Source organism: Vanessa cardui, chromosome 1, assembly GCF_905220365.1.
Source record: "Vanessa cardui chromosome 1, ilVanCard2.1, whole genome shotgun sequence".
NCBI lineage: Eukaryota > Metazoa > Arthropoda > Insecta > Lepidoptera > Nymphalidae > Vanessa > Vanessa cardui.
In genome coordinates this window covers 5,747,278-5,753,224 of record NC_061123.1, presented here as the reverse complement: position 1 = coordinate 5,753,224, position 5,947 = coordinate 5,747,278, and positions in this window count along the sequence as shown.

The window sequence follows — 5,947 nt, the reverse complement described above, 5'->3', positions numbered from 1 at the left end:
AAATCTCTTTAAACTATTTCCCGGTAATACTGCTCGTTTATTTAATAATATAAAATTTACAACAAGTTTTATAGGTAACATAATTACTTATATATAAAATAAATTATTTTATATAGAAATATTTATAGGCAAATATATAAGTATTAACATATAACCTAAATATATATTTTTTTCATATTGCTTTTTATCATTAATCGATCCATTTATAATATCTAATTTGTTATCAAACAATAGAATTACTGAATTCTAGGAAAAAATTAAGACATTAAATATTCGCAGATACCAATAAATTTCAAGCCTCAATTGCGAAAAGTCTGCCAACGTTTTATGAGAACAGGTTTTATCAATGGGTGATATAGATTTATCTTATTATTTTTTTAATTAAGTGACGAGCAAATAGACCTCTTGATGGTAAGTGGTGACTATCGCAAATAGACTATGCCAATACGCAACCAACCTTGGGAGGTAAGTTGTTGTGTCCCTAGATGCAGTATATTTTATAGTACACGTGTGCTACTTACTCAGACAGTCTCTTAAAAAGCTCTGCCACCAAATACAATAAATAGAACACTTTAAATAAATATTTGTCTCATTATTGGTGAAAGATTAACAAGATGGAACTCCGGCCTGTTACAGACGTATATCAAGTATTGTAGATCCAGCAATTTCGAAGAAATGAGAAATGACATACATATTTTCCGTACGCTCTTCATTAAGAAAATAATTACGTAAAGTAATGATATATTTTTTCAAATAAAATACCGGTATTTTCTCAAGCACGTTGTTTACTTTATATTCTGCTGTAAAAATTTGGAATTAAGTTTTCTTAAATGCGCCCAAAATTTCCAACTAAAAAACATTACATTAGATATAAAAAAATTCGATTAATTCTAATAATAATAAACCGTGTGTATATAAATAACAAGTAATTCACCGAGATATAATACTCGTTCGCGATATCAACGTAAACATTGGCTGTCAGATATTGTTGATACACAGCAGTTTTTGAACGAAATGAAAAATGTATTCTTTTTAAAAAAATATGTTCACTACGCAAAATAAAACTGATATTAAATTGACAGATAAATTTTATCGCGAATCGTGAAATGGAACGCTCTATATTTTCATATTGATATTTGATATTCTTGAATAATTAAATTACAGTCCAGTAAACACGAAGTAACTCTTATCGAATACAAGAACATGGAATTCACGCTTGTCATTGTCAGATTGATGATTTCGAAATGCTCCTCGATCGGATATAATCATTACACAGTATAAAGTCGCGCCCCGCTGTCTGTCCCTATGTATACTCAGATCTTTAAGTACACAATGGATTTTGATGCTTTGATGCGGTTTCTTTTAATAGATAAAGCGATTCGAGAGGAAGTTGTTTTATTTTATACATGGACAACATAGTAAAGAAACACGAAAAAGTTTAATGTTATCTTAAATTTTCGCGATTATTACACATTTAAATAAAACTAGTTATAACGGATTTTAATAGCGTATATTAATTATTTTGGACATCCCGATGTTTCGAGCACTTTACAGCGTTCGTGGTCACGGTTAGACTAAGGTGGCATTTGTCTATTTGAAGAACAAAGGAAATATTGTTTGCAACTACCGCCAACGATTTCTCAATTGGTATCTTGAGTAACGTTCCGGTTGCACGCAGAAGGCACTGACTGTATCTTTAGGTCTTGCAGTCTGTTGGATTTGGGCTTATAAATTTTTAATAAGTGGATCCCAGGTGTTAGAAAGTCTCCAACCATCTTCTCTATTGAAGTTCGGATGTTTTTGAATTTCAATAGCCTCGCGTATCATTCTAGGAATGAATCTGTGTTCTTTAGCGAGGATCTGTAGTTTATCAAATCGGATAAAATGGTTAGGTTTATCCAGAGCATGTTCACAGACTGCAGACTTTGAAGAACGCCTATTTTTGACATCTCCTATATGTTCCTTGACCCTGGTACCGATACTTCTCTTTGTTTGGCCTATGTAAGATAAACCACACTCACATTCGAGTTTATATACTCCTGCAGTTTGTAAAGGAATATTACTCTTGATAGGTCTCAAGAACTGGCTCACTTTCTTATGAGGCTTGTAAACGGGGTAGCCATGGGTTCTCCAGTATCCATCGTGGTCGCTAGTTTTATTTAAACGAAAAAGTATGTTGTATATTTCGTCTCAGCGGGTCTATACTAAAATACTTTTAAACTTGACTAAAGGATTTATCCTTTAATAACAACTATGTCATTGAAAACAGTCCTTGACACCGGTTCTTAGTTGTTACATTATATAGTCTAAATTGCAAAAAATACTAAATGTATTTTGTTTTCCCTGCCAAATGTTAAAATAAATTCTCCCGCGGTTATTTTGAATAATGAATGACTTGACTTTGCTGAGTCGACGGTCTTTCTAGGGCTTACTTACCCTTGACTTCAAAATTCAGTGGGGCACCCACTTGTCTGCCCTGCAGGGAAACGAAGTAGTGCTATTTATGTAGTCTAAACAATTGAAAGTCACAGATGTAAATACTGCTAGACTAATTTATTTTTGTAATTTTCATACTCGTCATATGGAATATTTTTGTGGGGTAACAACGCAGACATTGAAATTGAATTTACTCTACGGAAGAACTCTTTGAACTACTCATACTTTATAATATTAGTTCTAGAACAACACTAAGCAAAAATGGTGTAAGTATTCATATTATATAATTAATACCGGAAAATATAATCAATTTAAAAACGTTAAAGGATGTTTTTTTTTTTCGACATTATCTGTTTTGGATTTTTTTGTCTGTATTTTTCGTTTACGCAACGATGGCTTATCCGAATTGGATGATTAAACGTACTAAGATATCTAAGTGATCGCATATATTTATTTAATATTATAAAATATAGTTTTCTTTTATATACATTAACTGTATAATATTTTATAATATTGTAGAATTGTATAGGGAACTTTTGTTTTTTTTTTTAAATTATATACTTGCAATTCAAGATCTTTTCATTACACTCAAAAAAATTCGATTAAAGAAATATATATATAAAATAATATTAACAAAGTCGTAACATAAAGTATTGATCATTCTAAAACAAAGTAAGAATTTATGAGCTGCAGGTGTGTTCGCTTACAGCGTCGTTGTGGCACGATTGCCCGACAATATGTTATTGGGCCTGTTGTTATTGAACCATTTGTCTGCAGCTGCAGCTGTCATTTGTTGGGTTCCGGTAGCAAGCTGACATTAATACATTTTATATTCTTACTACTCGTAACAATCGTTCGTATTACAGTTTGCGTCCGAATAATTTTATGTTCCACGAAAATGTAACCTGTAAACACGAAATAAAAAGCATTTAAAAAATGTATTTTTTGTTTATTTATTATTTGTTAGCGAACGAGGAAATGGACGATCTAATTGTAAATAATCTTTACTAGCCATATATACATTGACCACTGTCACCGTAAGGATTTTTAACCATTGAATAACTCGGGCTTTTAAGCCAGTAAGCTAGTGTAACCACAAAAAAGTAAAGTAACAGCCTGTAAATTTCCCACTGCTAGCCATATATTTTTTTTAGTCACATATTAAATGCTATATTTAAAATATACTGATTTAGCCCTTACATTTGATAGCCAATATTGCACATTCGAAAATTCTAAAGGACTTTATATGTACTCTGAAGTAAAGTAACAGCCTCTACATTTCCCACTGCTGTGGGATACATACATACATATAAGGCCTCCTCTTCCATTAAGGTGAGGGTTTTGTACATATCCCACCACGCTGTTCCAATGCGGGTTGGTGGAATACACATGTGGCAGAATTTCTTTGAAATTTGACACATGCAGGTTTCCTCACGACGTTTTCCTTCGCCGCCGATAACGAGATGAATTATAAACATAAATTAAGCACATGAATATTCAATGGTGATTGCCTGGGTTTCAACCCGTAATCATCAGTTAAGATGCACGCGTTCTAATCACTGGGCCTCGCCTCATCGCAGAGTCTCTATTAACTATTATTTATATTCTTATTCAATAATATTTTGTATAAAATATTATTGAAAAAAGAGTATACCCTTAATTAGCCGTTTTCACAAACCTATATAATATACATGATATTTCACAAAAAGTATTTATTAAAAATAAATCCTTTCACAAATTTATATGTATAATTCAGTGTAATTTGAATGCTGTTTAACACATAAATATTAATTTTAAATTATTTCTGTAAACACTACATAATAGAGCAAATTGCTTTCTGTATAAAGTATTGATAAAAAAATGATTTTATACACTCTTTCTGAGAAAAAAATGGATAAATGAATGGAAAAGATAATGAAAACCATGATGAATACACAATATTAAGATTTAAACTTCAAATTATCTCTTCAAAACTACATAGTTACCGGAATATTTATGTAATTATAAGTCTTGTTAGCGGAAAAATATTTTTAATTTAAAAATATAAGTAATTAATAATTATGAAACAAAATGAAATTGCCTTTCAACACTGAAACGCAGCCCCCAAGTAGGCATTCCGCACCGAGCGCTTACGGAGGCAGTCGTCTCTCTTCACCACCAGACTCAACATACACAAAGATTTTTCTACGTATTGGATGTCGGTACAGATATATAGTGCAACTAAGAAGTCTTGATCTGAAGTATTTACTTTAACTTAACTTTTTCAAAAGACGATACATTTTAACTAAATTACAAGAAAGAAGGTTCTTTATTCAAATGTATTTTTGTCATTGTTAATTAAAAACCTCACTTACCTTAATTAAAAATAAACCTTTGTGTTTAATTTATTGTTTTTATTTATGATCACCACTTACTAGCAATACAAATTAACCATTTCTTAAATCACCAATGCTCTACCTATTGGGACTAAGTTATTGTATTCCTTTTGCAAATACACTGGCTTACACCATTCAAACTTGAGCCCAACGATGCAACAGTAATACTGTTGTGTTCAAAGCCTACTATGAACCTTACTAAGAAATAAAATTAATAATACTAAAGTGTAATTAATTCACGCATATGAGTACCTAAGCAGACACCCATAGTGAGATCTAATGAATCCCATATTAGTAAAAGCATTTAGAATTACTGTAAGGAAATTCTAGAGTGGCAGCTGAAGTTACAAGTTGTCAGTGTTTACACTCCTGGGCCTCAGAACGCCTGCCTTGGGATACATGATTGGTTAGCCATATATTATGAGCAACATAGTCCAGGCTCATAACTGCAGAACTGTAGTAAATTTATTATAAAATTATATTTTCTAATTAATGTTTCTATCTTCTTTTAATAATATAAATAATAATAAATGAAGTCAATTAAAAATATTCTGCACATTTGAGACAAAAATAGCTAACTATGAATTATTTAAAAAATAACTTATTAACTTACTGTTAACTTTTTTGTTGTGATAATGTTACCTTATAACAAAATTAAGATTATTTAATATTTTCATGTATTAAATGGTTAACGTAAGATTAACTTACTAAGGCTTGCAGATAGTTAGCGGATATGTATTGTATCTTAACGTTTACAGACGCAGTTTATAAACTATTAGGTTTGTACCACACAGGTGATAAATGAATAGCCTTTAACATATTAGAGATCACCGGGTCACGTGTGTAATAGGCTTTGAAGTTCGTAGATATCGAAAAAAATACAGAAATAATATTTCCATACAATGTTATGCACTCAAAATGTGTTATAGTTTGACAATAACAAAATTACTAAAGGAACTGCAAATCTGTAAGAAAATAATCGAAACTAAAGTTCTTAAATAGAACTTTACTTTAGTTTCGATTATTTTAAATAGATGTCAGATGTTTCTCGTAATAACTGACAATTCAAATAACGAAAATTTTAAAATTTATAACAATAATTGGGTTAAAAATCATATAATTTTCGTTAATGTTGC